Genomic DNA, 14,915 nt, shown 5'->3' on the forward strand with positions numbered 1-14,915 from the left:
ACAGGAAGAGTGTTTCAGACCTGCTCTATCAAAATTAAGGTTCAACTCTGTTGGTGGAACGCACAGAACAGAAAGAAGTTTCACAGAAAGCTTCTGTGTAGTTTTCATTTGAAGATATTCCTTTTTCCAATACATGCTCAATAGCACTGTGAATGTCCACTTGCAGTTTATACAGAAAGAGTGTTTCAGAACTGCTCAATCAAAAGTAAGCTTCCTCTCTGTTAGCTGAATGCACAGAACAGACAGAAGTTTCGCAGAATGCTTCTGGGTAGTTTTTATTTGAAGATTCTCCTTTTTCCACTATGGGCCCCATCGCGCAGCCAATGTCCACATACACTCTCTACAGAAAGAGTGTTTCAGAACTGCGCAATCAAAAGTAATCTTCAACTCTGTTAGTTGAATGCACAGAACAGAAAGAAGTTTCGCAGAATGTTTCTGTGTAGTTGTTAATTGAAGATATTCCTTTTTCCACTATAGGCCCCTTAGAGCACGGAATATCCTCTTGCATTTTCTACAGAAAGAATGATTCAGAACTGCTCAATCAAAAGTAAGGTTCAACTCTGTTAGTTGAATTCACAGAACAGAAAGAAGTTTCACAGAATTCTTCTGTGTAGTTTTTAATTGGTTATAGGCCTTTTTCCTCTATAGGCCCGGGAATGCTCCGAATGTCCTCTTGCAGTTTCTCCAGAAAGAGTGTTTCAGAACTGCTCAATCAAAAGAAAGCTTAAACTCTGTTAGTTGAATGCACAGAACAGAAAGTAATTTCAGAGAACGTTTCTGTGTATGTTTTATTTGGAGATATTCCTTTCTCCACTATAGGCCCCGTAGCGCTCTGAAAGTCCACTTGCAGTTTCCACAGAAAGAGTGTTTCAGAACTACTCTAACAAAAGTAAAGTTCAAATCTGTTAGTTGAATGCATAGAACAGAAAGAAGTTTCACAGAATGCTTCTGTGTAGTTTTTATTTGAAGATATTCCTTTCTCCACTATAGGCCCCTTAGCGCTCTGAATGTCCACTTTCAGTTTCCACAAAAAGAGTGTTTCAGAACTGCTCAATCAAAAGTAAGCTTCAACTCTGTTAGTTGAATGCACAGAACAGAAAGAAGTTTCACAGAATTCTTCTGGGTAGTTTTCATTTGAAGATATAACTTTTTCCACTATAGGCCCTTTAGCGCTCCGAATGTCCACTTGCAGTTTCAACAGAAAGAGTCTTTCAGAACTGCACAATCAAAAGTAATCTTCAACTCTCTTAGTTGAATGCACAGAAGAGAAAGAAGTTTCACAGAATGCTTCTGTGTAGTTTTAATTTGAAGATATTCCTTTTTCCATTATAGGCCCCTAAGCGTTCTGAATATCCACTTGCAGTTTCTACAGAAAGAGAGTTTCAGAACTGCTCAATCAAAAGTAACGTTCAACTCTGTTAGTTGAATGCAGAGAACATAAAGATGTTTCACAGAATGCTTCTGTGTAGTTTTTATTTGCAGATATTGCTTTTTCCACTATTGGCCCCTTCGTGCTCAGAATATCCCCTTGCAGTTTCTGCAGGAAGAGTGTTTCAGAACTGCTCTATCAAAATTAAGGTTCAACTCTGTTGGTGGAACGCACAGAACAGAAAGAAGTTTCACAGAAAGCTTCTGTGTAGTTTTCATTTGAAGATATTCCTTTTTCCAATACATGCAGAATAGCACTGTGAATGTCCACTTGCAGTTTATACAGAAAGAGTGTTTCAGAACTGCTCAATCAAAAGTAAGCTTCCTCTCTGTTAGTTGAATGCACAGAACAGAAAGAAGTTTCGCAGAATGCTTCTGGGTAGTTTTTATTTGAAGATTCTACTTTTTCCACTATGGGCCCCATAGAGCTGCCAATGTCCACATACACTCTCTACAGAAAGAGTGTTTCATAACTGCGCAATCAAAAGTAAGCTTCAACTCTGTTAGATGAATGCACAGAACAGAAAGAAGTTTCGCAGAATGCTTCTGTGTAGTTGTTAATTGAAGATATTCCTTTTTCCACTATAGGCCCCTTAGAGCACGGAATATCCTCATGCATTTTCTACAGAAAGAATGATTCAGAACTGCTCAATCAAAAGTAAGGTTCAATTCTGTTAGTTGAATTCACAGAACAGAAAGAAGTTTCACAGAATTCTTCTGTGTAGTTTTTAATTGGTTATAGGCCTTTTTCCCCTATAGGCCCGGGAATGCTCCGAATGTCCTCTTGCAGTTTCTCCAGAAAGAGTGTTTCAGAACTGCTCAATCAAAAGTAAGGTTCAACTCTGTTAGTTGAATTCACAGAACAGAAAGAAGTTTCACAGAATTCTTCTGTGTAGTTTTTAATTGGTTATAGGCCTTTTTCCTCTAAAGGCCCGGGAATGCTCCGAATGTCCTCTTGCAGTTTCTCCAGAAAGAGTGTTTCAGAACTGCTCAATGAAAAGAAAGCTTAAACTCTGTTAGTTGAATGCACAGAACAGAAAGTAATTTCAGAGAACGTTTCTGTGTATGTTTTATTTGGAGATATACCTTTCTCCACTATAGGCCCCGTAGCGCTCTGAAAGTCCACTTGCAGTTTCCACAGAAAGAGTGTTTCAGAACTGCTCTAACAAAAGTAAAGTTCAAATCTGTTAGTTGAATGCATAGAACAGAAATAAGTTTCACAGAATGCTTCTGTGTAGTTTTTATTTGAAGATATTCCTTTCTCCACTATAGGCCCCTTAGCGCTCTGAATGTCCACTTTCAGTTTCCACAAAAAGAGTGTTTCAGAACTGCTCAATCAAAAGTAAGCTTCAACTCTGTTAGTTGAATGCACAGAACAGAAAGAAGTTTCACAGAATTCTTCTGGGTAGTTTTCATTTGAAGATATAACTTTTTCCACTCTAGGCCCTTTAGTGCTCTGAATGTCCACTTGCAGTTTCAACAGAAAGAGTCTTTCAGAACTGCTCAATCAAAAGTAATCTTCAACTCTCTTAGTTGAATGCACAGAACAGAAAGAAGTTTCACAGAATGCTTCTGTGTAGTTTTTATTTGAAGATATTCCTTTTTCCATTATAGGCCCCTAAGCGTTCTGAATATCCACTTGCAGTTTCTACAGAAAGAGAGTTTCAGAACTGCTCAATCAAAAGTAACGTTCAACTCTGTTAGTTGAATGCAGAGAATATAAAGAAGTTTCACAGAATGCTTCTGTGTAGTTTTTATTTGCAGATATTCCTTTTTCCACTATTGGCCCCTTCGTGCTCAGAATATCCCCTTGCAGTTTCTGCAGGAAGAGTGTTTCAGACCTGCTCTATCAAAATTAAGGTTCAACTCTGTTGGTGGAACGCACAGAAGAGAAAGAAGTTTCACAGAAAGCTTCTGTGTAGTTTTCATTTGAAGATATTCTTTTTTCCAATACATGCTCCATAGCACTGTGAATGTCCACTTGCAGTTTATACAGAAAGAGTGTTTCAGGACTGCTCAATCAAAAGTAAGCTTCCTCTCTGTTAGTTGAATGCACAGAACAGAAAGAAGTTTCGCAGAATGCTTCTGGGTAGTTTTTATTTGAAGATTCTCCTTTTTCCACTATGGGCCCCATAGAGCTGCCAATGTCCACATACACTCTCTACAGAAAGAGTGTTTCAGAACTGCGCAATCAAAAGTAAGCTTCAACTCTGTTAGATGAATGCACAGAACAGAAAGAAGTTTCGCAGAATGCTTCTGTGTAGTTGTTAATTGAAGATATTCCTTTTTCCTCTATAGGCCCCTTAGAGCACGGAATATCCTCTTGCATTTTCTACAGAAAGAGTGATTCAGAAATGCTCAATCAAAAGTAAGGTTCAATTCTGTTAGTTGAATTCACAGAACAGAAAGAAGTTTCACAGAATTCTTCTGTGTAGTTTTTAATTGGTTATAGGCCTTTTTCCTCTATAGGCCCGGCAATGCTCCGAATGTCCTCTTGCACTTCCTCCAGAAAGAGTGTTTCAGAACTGCTCAATCAAAAGAAAGCTTAAACTCCGTTAGTTGAATGCACAGAACAGAAAGTAATTTCAGAGAATGTTTCTGTGTATGTTTTATTTGGAGATATTCCTTTCTCCACTATAGGCCCCGTAGCGCTCTGAAAGTCCACTTGCAGTTTCCACAGAAAGAGTGTTGCAGAACTGCTCTAACAAAAGTAAAGTTCAAATCTGTTAGTTGAATGCATAGAACAGAAAGAAGTTTCACAGAATGCTTCTGTGTAGTTTTTATTTGAAGATATTCCTTTCTCCACTATAGGCCCCTTAGCGCTCTGAATGTCCACTTTCAGTTTCCACAAAAAGAGTGTTTCAGAACTGCTCAATCAAAAGTAAGCTTCAACTCTGTTAGTTGAATGCACAGAACAGAAAGAAGTTTCACAGAATTCTTCTGGGTAGTTTTCATTTGATGATATAACTTTTTCCACTATAGGCCCTTTAGTGCTCCGAATGTCCACTTGCGGTTTCAACAGAAAGAGTCTTTCAGAACTGCTCAATCAAAAGTAATCTTCAACTCTCTTAGTTGAATGCACAGAAGAGAAAGAAGTTTCACTGAATGCTTCTGTGTAGTTTTTATTTGAAGATATTCCTTTTTCCATTATAGGCCCCTAAGCGTTCTGAATATCCACTTGCAGTTTCTACAGAAAGAGAGTTTCAGAACTGCTCAATCAAAAGTAACGTTCAACTCTGTTAGTTGAATGCAGAGAACATAAAGAAGTTTCACAGAATGCTTCTGTGTAGTTTTTATTTGCAGATATTCCTTTTTCCACTATTGGCCCCTTCGTGCTCAGAATATCCCCTTGCAGTTTCTACAGGAAGAGTGTTTCAGACCTGCTCTATCAAAATTAAGGTTCAACTCTGTTGGTGGAACGCACAGAACAGAAAGAAGTTTCACAGAAAGCTTCTGTGTAGTTTTCATTTGAAGATATTCCTTTTTCCAATACATGCTCAATAGCACTGTGAATGTCCACTTGCAGTTTATACAGAAAGAGTGTTTCAGAACTGCTCAATCAAAAGTAAGCTTCCTCTCTGTTAGTTGAATGCACAGAACAGAAAGAAGTTTCGCAGAATGCTTCTGGGTAGTTTTTATTTGAAGATTCTCTTTTTTCCACTATGGGCCCCATCGCGCAGCCAATGTCCACATACACTCTCTACAGAAAGAGTGTTTCAGAACTGCGCAATCAAAAGTAATCTTCAACTCTGTTAGTTGAATGCACAGAACAGAAAGAAGTTTCGCAGAATGTTTCTGTGTAGTTGTTAATTGAAGATATTCCTTTTTCCACTATAGGCCCCTTAGAGCACGGAATATCCTCTTGCATTTTCTACAGAAAGAATGATTCAGAACTGCTCAATCAAAAGTAAGGTTCAACTCTGTTAGTTGAATTCACAGAACATAAAGAAGTTTCACAGAATTCTTCTGTGTAGTTTTTAGTTGGTTATAGGCCTTTTTCCTCTATAGGCCCGGGAATGCTCCGAATGTCCTCTTGCAGTTTCTCCAGAAAGAGTGTTTCAGAACTGCTCAATCAAAAGAAAGCTTAAACTCTGTTAGTTGAATGCACAGAACAGAAAGTAATTTCAGAGAACGTTTCTGTGTATGTTTTATTTGGAGATATTCCTTTCTCCACTATAGGCCCCGTAGCGCTCTGAAAGTCCACTTTCAGTTTCCACAAAAAGAGTGTTTCAGAACTGCTCAATCAAAAGTAAGCTTCAACTCTGTTAGTTGAATGCACAGAACAGAAAGAAGTCTCAAAGAATTCTTCTGGGTAGTTTTCATTTGAAGATATAACTTTTTCCACTATAGGCCCTTTAGCGCTCCGAATGTCCACTTGCTGTTTCAACAGAAAGAGTCTTTCAGAACTGCTCAATCAAAAGTATTCTTCAACTCTCTTAGTTGAATGCACAGAAGAGAAAGAAGTTTCACAGAATGCTTCTGTGTAGTTTTTATTTGAAGATATTCCTTTTTCCATTATAGGCCCATAAGCGTTCTGAATATCCACTTGCAGTTTCTACAGAAAGAGTCTTTCAGAACTGCTCAATCAAAAGTATCGTTCAACTCTGTTAGTTGAATGCAGAGAACATAAAGAAGTTTCACAGAATGCTTCTGTGTAGTTTTTATTTGCAGATATTCCTTTTTCCACTATTGGCCCCTTCGTGCTCAGAATATCCCCTTGCAGTTTCTACAGGAAGAGTGTTTCAGACCTGCTCTATCAAAATTAAGGTTCAACTCTGTTGGTGGAACGCACAGAACAGAAAGAAGTTTCACAGAAAGCTTCTGTGTAGTTTTCATTTGAAGATATTCCTTTTTCCAATACATGCTCAATAGCACTGTGAATGTCCACTTGCAGTTTATACAGAAAGAGTGTTTCAGAACTGCTCAATCAAAAGTAAGCTTCCTCTCTGTTAGTTGAATGCACAGAACAGAAAGAAGTTTCGCAGAATGATTCTGGGTAGTTTTTATTTGAAGATTCTCCTTTTTCCACTATGGGCCCCATCGAGCAGCCAATGTCCACATACACGCTCTACAGAAAGAGTGTTTCAGATCTGCTCAATCAAAAGTAAGGTTCAACTCTGTTAGTTGAATTCACAGAACAGAAAGAAGTTTCACAGAATTCTTCTGTGTAGTTTTTAATTGGTTATAGGCCTTTTTACTCTATAGGCCCGGGAATGCTCCGAATGTCCTCTTGCAGTTTCTCCAGAAAGAGTGTTTCAGAACTGCTCAATCAAAAGAAAGCTTAAACTCTGTTAGTTGAATGCACAGAACAGAAAGTAATTTCAGAGAACGTTTCTGTGTATGTTTTATTTGGAGATATTCCTTTCTCCACTATAGGCCCCGTAGCGCTCTGAAAGTCCACTTGCAGTTTCCACAGAAAGAGTGTTTCAGAACTGCTCTATCAAAAGTAAAGTTCAAATCTGTTAGTTGAATGCATAGAACAGAAAGAAGTTTCACAGAATGCTTCTGTGTAGTTTTTATTTGAAGATATTCCTTTCTCCACTATAGGCCCCTTAGCGCTCTGAATGTCCACTTTCAGTTTCCACAAAAAGAGTGTTTCAGAACTGCTCAATCAAAAGTAAGCTTCAACTCTGTTAGTTGAATGCACAGAACAGAAAGAAGTTTCACAGAATGCTTCTGTGTAGTTTTTATTTGAAGATATTCCTTTTTCCATTATAGGCCCCTAAGCGTTCTGAATATCCACTTGCTGTTTCTACAGAAAGGGAGTTTCAGAACTGCTCAATCAAAAGTAACGTTCAACTCTGTTAGTTGAATGCAGAGAATATAAAGAAGTTTCACAGAATGCCTCTGCGTAGTTTTTATTTGCAGATATTCCTTTTTCCACTACTGGCCCCTTCGTGCTCAGAATATCCCCTTGCAGTTTCTGCAGGAAGAGTGTTTCAGACCTGCTCTATCAAAATTAAGGTTCAACTCTGTTGGTGGAACGCACAGAACAGAAAGAAGTTTCACAGAAAGCTTCTGTGTAGTTTTCATTTGAAGATATTCCTTTTTCCAATACATGCTCCATAGCACTGTGAATGTCCACTTGCAGTTTATACAGAAAGAGTGTTTCAGGACTGCTCAATCAAAAGTAAGCTTCCTCTCTGTTAGTTGAATGCACAGAACAGAAAGAAGTTTCGCAGAATGCTTCTGGGTAGTTTTATTTGAAGATTCTCCTTTTTCCACTATGGGCCCCATAGAGCTGCCAATGTCCACATACACTCTCTACAGAAAGAGTGTTTCAGAACTGCGCAATCAAAAGTAAGCTTCAACTCTGTTAGATGAATGCACAGAACAGAAAGAAGTTTCGCAGAATGCTTCTGTGTAGTTGTTAATTGAAGATATTCCTTTTTCCACTATAGGCCCCTTAGAGCACGGAATATCCTCTTGCATTTTCTACAGAAAGAATGATTCAGAACTGCTCAATCAAAAGTAAGGTTCAATCCTGTTAGTTGAATTCACAGAACAGAAAGAAGTTTCACAGAATTCTTCTGTGTAGTTTTTAATTGGTTATAGGCCTTTTTCCTCTATAGGCCCGGGAATGCTCCGAATGTCCTCTTGCAGTTCCTCCAGAAAGAGTGTTTCAGAACTGTTCAATCAAAAGAAAGCTTAAACTCCGTTAGTTGAATGCACAGAACAGAAAGTAATTTCAGAGAATGTTTCTGTGTATGTTTTATTTGGAGATATTCCTTTCTCCACTATAGGCCCCGTAGCGCTCTGAAAGTCCACTTGCAGTTTCCACAGAAAGAGTGTTTCAGAACTGCTCTATCAAAAGTAAAGTTCAAATCTGTTAGTTGAATGCATAGAACAGAAAGAAGTTTCACAGAATGCTTCTGTGTAGTTTTTATTTGAAGATATTCCTTCTCCACTATAGGCCCCTTAGCGCTCTGAATGTCCACTTTCAGTTTCCACAAAAAGAGTGTTCCAGAACTGCTCAATCAAAAGTAAGCTTCAATTCTGTTAGTTGAATGCACAGAACAGAAAGAAGTTTCACAGAATTCTTCTGGGTAGTTTTCATTTGAAGATATAACTTTTTCCACTATAGGCCCTTTAGCGCTCCGAATGTCCACTTGCAGTTTCAACAGAAAGAGTCTTTCAGAACTGCTCAATCAAAAGTAATCTTCAACTCTCTTAGTTGAATGCACAGAAGAGAAAGAAGTTTCACAGAATGCTTCTGTGTAGTTTAAATTTGAAGATATTCCTTTTTCCATTATAGGCCCCTAAGCGTTCTGAATATCCACTTGCAGTTTCTACAGAAAGAGAGTTTCAGAACTGCTCAATCAAAAGTAACGTTCAACTCTGTTAGTTGAATGCAGAGAACATAAAGATGTTTCACAGAATGCTTCTGTGTAGTTTTTATTTGCAGATATTTCTTTTTCCACTATTGGCCCCTTCGTGCACAGAATATCCCCTTGCAGTTTCTGCAGGAAGAGTGTTTCAGAACTGCTCTATCAAAATTAAGGTTCAACTCTGTTGGTGGAACGCACAAAACAGAAAGAAGTTTCACAGAAGGCTTCTGTGTAGTTTTCATTTGAAGATATTCCTTTTTCCAATACATGCAGAATAGCACTGTGAATGTCCACTTGCAGTTTATACAGAAAGAGTGTTTCAGAACTGCTCAATCAAAAGTAAGCTTCCTCTCTGTTAGTTGAATGCACAGAACAGAAAGAAGTTTCGCAGAATGCTTCTGGGTAGTTTTTATTTGAAGATTCTCCTTTTTCCACTATGGGCCCCATAGAGCTGCCAATGTCCACATACACTCTCTACAGAAAGAGTGTTTCAGAACTGCGCAATCAAAAGTAAGCTTCAACTCTGTTAGTTGAATGCACAGAACAGAAAGAAGTTTCGCAGAATGCTTCTGTGTAGTTGTTAATTGTAGATATTCCTTTTTCCACAATAGGCCCCTTAGAGCACCGAATATCCTCTTGCATTTTCTACAGAAAGAATGATTCAGAACTGCTCAATCAAAAGTAAGGTTCAACTCTGTTAGTTGAATTCACAGAACAGAAAGAAGTTTCACAGAATTCTTCTGTGTAGTTTTTAATTGGTTATAGGCCTTTTTCCTCTATAGGCCCGGGAATGCTCCGAATGTCCTCTTGCAGTTTCTCCAGAAAGAGTGTTTCAGAACTGCTCAATCAAAAGGAAGCTTGAAATCCGTTAGTTGAATGCACAGAACAGAAAGTAATTTCAGAGAATGTTTCTGTGTATGTTTTATTTGGAGATATTCCTTTCTCCACTATAGGCCCCGTAGCGCTCTGAAAGTCCACTTGCAGTTTCCACAGAAAGAGTGTTTCAGAACTGCTCTATCAAAAGTAAAGTTCAAATCTGTTAGTTGAATGCATAGAACAGAAAGAAGTTTCACAGAATGCTTCTGTGTAGTTTTTATTTGAGGATATTCCTTTCTCCACTATAGGCCCCTTAGCGCTCTGAATGTCCACTTTCAGTTTCCACAAAAAGAGTGTTTCAGAACTGCTCAATCAAAAGTAAGCTTCAACTCTGTTAGTTGAATGCACAGAACAGAAAGAAGTTTCAGAGAATTCTTCTGGGTAGTTTTCATTTGAAGATATAACTTTTACCACTATAGGCCCTTTAGCGCTCCGAATGTCCACTTGCTGTTTCAACAGAAAGAGTCTTTCAGAACTGCTCAATCAAAAGTATACTTCAACTCTCTTAGTTGAATGCACAGAAGAGAAAGAAATTTCACAGAATGCTTCTGTGTAGTTTTTATTTGAAGATATTCCTTTTTCCATTATAGGCCCCTAAGCGTTCTGAATATCCACTTGCAGTTTCTACAGAAAGAGAGTTTCAGAACTGCTCAATCAAAAGTATCGTTCAACTCCGTTAGTTGAATGCAGAGAACATAAAGAAGTTTCACAGAATGCTTCTGTGTAGTTTTTATTTGCAGATATTCCTTTTTCCACTATTGGCCCCTTCGTGCTCAGAATATCCCCTTGCAGTTTCTGCAGGAAGAGTGTTTCAGACCTGCTCTATCAAAATTAAGGTTCAACTCTGTTGGTGGAACGCACAGAACAGAAAGAAGTTTCACAGAAAGCTTCTGTGTAGTTTTCATTTGAAGATATTCCTTTTTCCAATACATGCTCCATAGCACTGTGAATGTCCACTTGCAGTTTATACAGAAAGAGTGTTTCAGGACTGCTCAATCAAAAGTAAGATTCCTGTTAGTTGAATGCACAGAACAGAAAGAAGTTTCGCAGAATGCTTCTGGGTAGTTTTTATTTGAAGATTCTCCTTTTTCCACTATGGGCCCCATAGAGCTGCCAATGTCCACATACACTCTCTACAGAAAGAGTGTTTCAGAACTGCGCAATCAAAAGTAAGCTTCAACTCTGTTAGATGAATGCACAGAACAGAAAGAAGTTTCGCAGAATGCTTCTGTGTAGTTGTTAATTGAAGATATTCCTTTTTCCACTATAGGCCCCTTAGAGCACGGAATATCCTCTTGCATTTTCTACAGAAAGAATGATTCAGAACTGCTCAATCAAAAGTAAGGTTCAATTGTGTTAGTTGAATTCACAGAACAGAAAGAAGTTTCACAGAATTCTTCTGTGTAGTTTTTAATTGGTTATAGGCCTTTTTCCTCTATAGGCCCGGGAATGCTCCGAATGTCCTCTTGCAGTTCCTCCAGAAAGAGTGTTTCAGAACTGCTCAATCAAAAGAAAGCTTAAACTCCGTTAGTTGAATGCACAGAACAGAAAGTAATTTCAGAGAATGTTTCTGTGTATGTTTTATTTGGAGATATTCCTTTCTCCACTATAGGCCCCGTAGCGCTCTGAAAGTCCACTTGCAGTTTCCACAGAAAGAGTGTTGCAGAACTGCTCTATCAAAAGTAAAGTTCAAATCTGTTAGTTGAATGCATAGAACAGAAAGAAGTTTCACAGAATGCTTCTGTGTAGTTTTTATTTGAAGATATTCCTTTCTCCACTATAGGCCCCTTAGCGCTCTGAATGTCCACTTTCAGTTTCCACAAAAAGAGTGTTTCAGAACTGCTCAATCAAAAGTAAGCTTCAACTCTGTTAGTTGAATTCACAGAACAGAAAGAAGTTTCACAGAATTCTTCTGGGTAGTTTTCATTTGAAGATATATCTTTTTCCACTATAGGCCCTTTAGCCCTCCGAATGTCCACTTGCAGTTTCAACAGAAAGAGTCTTTCAGAACTGCTCAATCAAAAGTAATCTTCAACTCTCTTAGTTGAATGCACAGAAGAGAAAGAAGTTTCACAGAATGCTTCTGTGTAGTTTTTATTTGAAGATATTCCTTTTTCCATTATAGGCCCCTAAGCGTTCTGAATATCCACTTGCAGTTTCTACAGAAAGAGAGTTTCAGAACTGCTCAATCAAAAGTAACGTTCAACTCTGTTAGTTGAATGCAGAGAACATAAAGAAGTTTCACAGAATGCTTCTGTGTAGTTTTTATTTGCAGATATTCCTTTTTCCACTATTGGCCCCTTCGTGCTCAGAATATCCCCTTGCAGTTTCTACAGGAAGAGTGTTTCAGACCTGCTGTATCAAAACTAAGTTTCAAGTCTGTTGGTGGAATGCACAGAACAGAAAGAAGTTTCACAGAAAGCTTCTGTGTAGTTTTCATTTGAAGATATACCTTTTTCCAGTATATGCTCCATAGCACTGTGATTGTCCACTTGCAGTTTACACAGAAAGAGTGTTTCAGAACTGCTCAATCAAAAGTAAGCTTCCTCTCTGTTAGTTGAATGCACAGAACAGAAAGAAGTTTCGCAGAATGATTCTGGGTAGTTTTTATTTGAAGATTCTCCTTTTTCCACTATGGGCCCCATAGAGCTCCCAATGTACACATGCACTCTCTACAGAAAGAGTGTTTCAGAACTGCGCAATCAAAAGTAAGGTTCAACTCTGTTAGTTGAATGCACAGAACAGAAAGTAGTTTCGCAGAATGCTTCTGTGTAGTTGTTAATTGAAGATATTACTTTTTCCACTATAGGCCCCTTAGAGCACCGAATATCCTCTTGCATTTTCTACAGAAAGAATGATTCAGAACTGCTCAATCAAAAGTAAGGTTCAACTCTGTTAGTTGAATTCACAGAACAGAAAGAAGTTTCACAGAATTCTTCTGTGTAGTTTTTAATTGGTTATATGCCTTTTTCCTCTATAGGCTGGGGAATGCTCCGAATGTCCTCTTGCAGTTTCTCCAGAAAGAGTGTTTCAGAACTGCTCAATCAAAAGAAAGCTTAAACTCTGTTAGTTGAATGCACAGAACAGAAAGTAATTTCAGAGAACGTTTCTGTGTATGTTTTATTTGGAGATATTCCTTTCTCCACTATAGGCCCCGTAGCGCTCTGAAAGTCCACTTGCAGTTTCCACAGAAAGAGTGTTTCAGAACTGCTCTAACAAAAGTAAAGTTCAAATCTGTTAGTTGAATGCATAGAACAGAAAGAAGTTTCACAGAATGCTTCTGTGTAGTTTTTATTTGAAGATATTCCTTTCTCCACTATAGGCCCCTTAGCGCTCTGAATGTCCACTTTCAGTTTCCACAAAAAGAGTGTTTCAGAACTGCTCAATCAAAAGTAAGCTTCAACTCTGTTAGTTGAATGCACAGAACAGAAAGAAGTTTCACAGAATTCTTCTGGGTAGTTTTCATTTGAAGATATAACTTTTTCCACTATAGGCCCTTTAGTGCTCCGAATGTCCACTTGCAGTTTTAACAGAAAGAGTCTTTCAGAACTGCTCAATCAAAAGTAATCTTCAACTCTCTTAGTTGAATGCACAGAACAGAAAGAAGTTTCACAGAATGCTTCTGTGTAGTTTTTATTTGAAGATATTCCTTTTTCCATTATAGGCCCCTAAGCGTTCTGAATATCCACTTGCACTTTCTACAGAAAGAGAGTTTCAGAACTGCTCAATCAAAAGTAACGTTCAACTCTGTTAGTTGAATGCAGAGAACATAAAGAAGTTTCACAGAATGCTTCTGTGTAGTTTTTATTTGCAGATATTCCTTTTTCCACTATTGGCCCCTTCGTGCTCAGAATATCCCCTTGCAGTTTCTACAGGAAGAGTGTTTCAGACCTGCTCTATCAAAACTAAGTTTCAACTCTGTTGGTGGAATGCACAGAACAGAAAGAAGTTTCACAGAAAGCTTCTGTGTAGTTTTCATTTGAAGATATACCTTTTTCCAGTACATGCTCCATAGCACTGTGAATGTCCACTTCCAGTTTACACAGAAAGAGTGTTTCAGAACTGCTCAATCAAAAGTATCGTTCAACTCTGTTAGTTGAATGCAGAGAACATAAAGAAGTTTCACAGAATGCTTCTGTGTAGTTTTTATTTGAAGATATTCCTTTCTCCACTAAAGGCCCCTTAGCGCTCTGAATGTCCACTTTCAGTTTCCACAAAAAGAGTGTTTCAGAACTGCTCAATCAAAAGTAAGCTTCAACTCTGTTAGTTGAATGCACAGAACAGAAAGAAGTTTCGCAGAATGATTCTGGGTAGTTTTTATTTGAAGATTCTCCTTTTTCCACTATGGGCCCCATAGAGCTGCCAATGTCCACATGCACTCTCTACAGAAAGAGTGTTTCAGAACTGCGCAATCAAAAGTAAGCTTCAACTCTGTTAGTTGAATGCACAGAACAGAAAGAAGTTTCGCAGAATGCTTCTGTGTAGTTGTTAATTGAAGATATTACTTTTTCCACTATAGGCCCCTTAGAGCACCGAATATCCTCTTGCATTTTCTACAGAAAGAATGATTCAGAACTGCTCAATCAAAAGTAAGGTTCAACTCTGTTAGTTGAATTCACAGAACAGAAAGAAGTTTCACAGAATTCTTCTGTGTAGTTTTTAATTGGTTATATGCCTTTTTCCTCTATAGGCCCGGGAATGCTCCGAATGTCCTCTTGCAGTTTCTCCAGAAAGAGTGTTTCAGAACTGCTCAATCAAAAGAAAGCTTAAACTCTGTTAGTTGAATGCACAGAACAGAAAGTAATTTCAGAGAACGTTTCTGTGTATGTTTTATTTGGAGATATTCCTTTCTCCACTATAGGCCCCGTAGCGCTCTGAAAGTCCACTTGCAGTTTCCACAGAAAGAGTGTTTCAGAACTGCTCTAACAAAAGTAAAGTTCAAATCTGTTAGTTGAATGCATAGAACAGAAAGAAGTTTCACAGAATGCTTCTGTGTAGTTTTTATTTGAAGATATTCCTTTCTCCACTATAGGCCCCTTAGCGCTCTGAATGTCCACTTTCAGTTTCCACAAAAAGAGTGTTTCAGAACTGCTCAATCAAAAGTAAGCTTCAACTCTGTTAGTTGAATGCACAGAACAGAAAGAAGTTTCACAGAATTCTTCTGGGTAGTTTTCATTTGAAGATATAACTTTTTCCACTATAGGCCCTTTAGCGCTCCGAATGTCCACTTGCAGTTTCAACAGAAAGAGTCTTTCAGAACTGCTCAATCAAAAGTAATCTTCA

Source organism: Symphalangus syndactylus, chromosome 24, assembly GCF_028878055.3.
Source record: "Symphalangus syndactylus isolate Jambi chromosome 24, NHGRI_mSymSyn1-v2.1_pri, whole genome shotgun sequence".
In the NCBI taxonomy this organism is placed as follows: domain Eukaryota; kingdom Metazoa; phylum Chordata; class Mammalia; order Primates; family Hylobatidae; genus Symphalangus; species Symphalangus syndactylus.